This window comes from Helobdella robusta, assembly GCF_000326865.2.
Source record: "Helobdella robusta unplaced genomic scaffold HELROscaffold_27, whole genome shotgun sequence".
NCBI lineage: Eukaryota > Metazoa > Annelida > Clitellata > Rhynchobdellida > Glossiphoniidae > Helobdella > Helobdella robusta.
In genome coordinates, this window is record NW_008704392.1 from 475,947 (window position 1) to 477,108 (window position 1,162).

General features: G+C 25.6%; 1 protein-coding gene across 1 annotated transcript in view; it reads left to right on the top strand.

Annotated features, from left to right (window-relative positions):
• Nucleotides 1–1,162, top strand: part of HELRODRAFT_173583 (hypothetical protein) — a gene marked incomplete at both ends in the record, with an annotated part of 3,172 nt that overhangs the window by 423 nt on the left and 1,587 nt on the right. The gene's annotated exons all lie outside the window — the stretch shown is intronic.

Here is a 1,162-nt window from a genome sequence, read left to right on the forward strand (position 1 = left end):
TGAAGAAGAAAGAAGATGACGATGATGAAGATGATGATGGTGATGAAGATGACGACGACGATGATGAAGATGATGATGATGAAGACTATGACGAAGTATTAGTGTGTGGATAATTGCAGTCAATATTCAATTCATAAGCAAACAAACTTATCAATATTATGAAGAGTTTTGTTTGCAATGTTGTACGTGTTACATGGGCGGACATGTATGTATGTATGTATGTATGCATGTATTTGTGTATGTATGTTTGTATGTATGTATGCATGTATATATGTATGTATGCATGTATGTATGTATGTATGTATACATGTATCTCTGTTTGTGTACGTCTGTGCGTATGTATATTTGGAAGAGTGTATATTAAACTAAATACAAACATACATATATTCATATATAGACATACAATTATTGTATATCTGTTATATACTATATATATAGAGAGAAAGAGAGAAAGAGAGAGAGAGAGAAAGTATATAGAGGTTATATATATAAATATATATATATACGTGCCAGTTGAGTTGAGGGCGGAATAATAAAATTATTATTATTTATCATATATTTTTAAATATAATATATATATATATATATATATATATATATATATATTACTTAAACTATTATTATGATATTTTTTGTTATAATTATTATTGTTGTTAATAATATTTTTATAATTATGAAATGTGGCAATAAATTTATAACCATTACCTCCATACTAAATCAGATGTGAAATTGATTATAGCTTATGTATGTATGTATGTATGCATGTGTGTATGTATGTATGTATGTATGTATGTATGTATGTATGTATGTATGTATGTATGTATGTATGTATGTATGTATGTATGTATGTATGTATGTATGTATGTATGTATGTATGTATGTATGTATGTATGTATGTATGTATGTATGTATGTATGTATGTATGTATGTATGTATGTATGTATGTATGTATGTATGTATGTATGTATGTATGTATGTATGTATGTATGTATGTATGTATGTATGTATGTATGTATGTATGTATGTATGTATGTATGTATGCATGTATGTATGTATGTATGAATGAATTATTTATACATGCACGTATGTATGTATGTATGTATGTATGTATGTATGTATGTATGTATGTATGTATGTATGTATGTATGTATGTATGTATGTT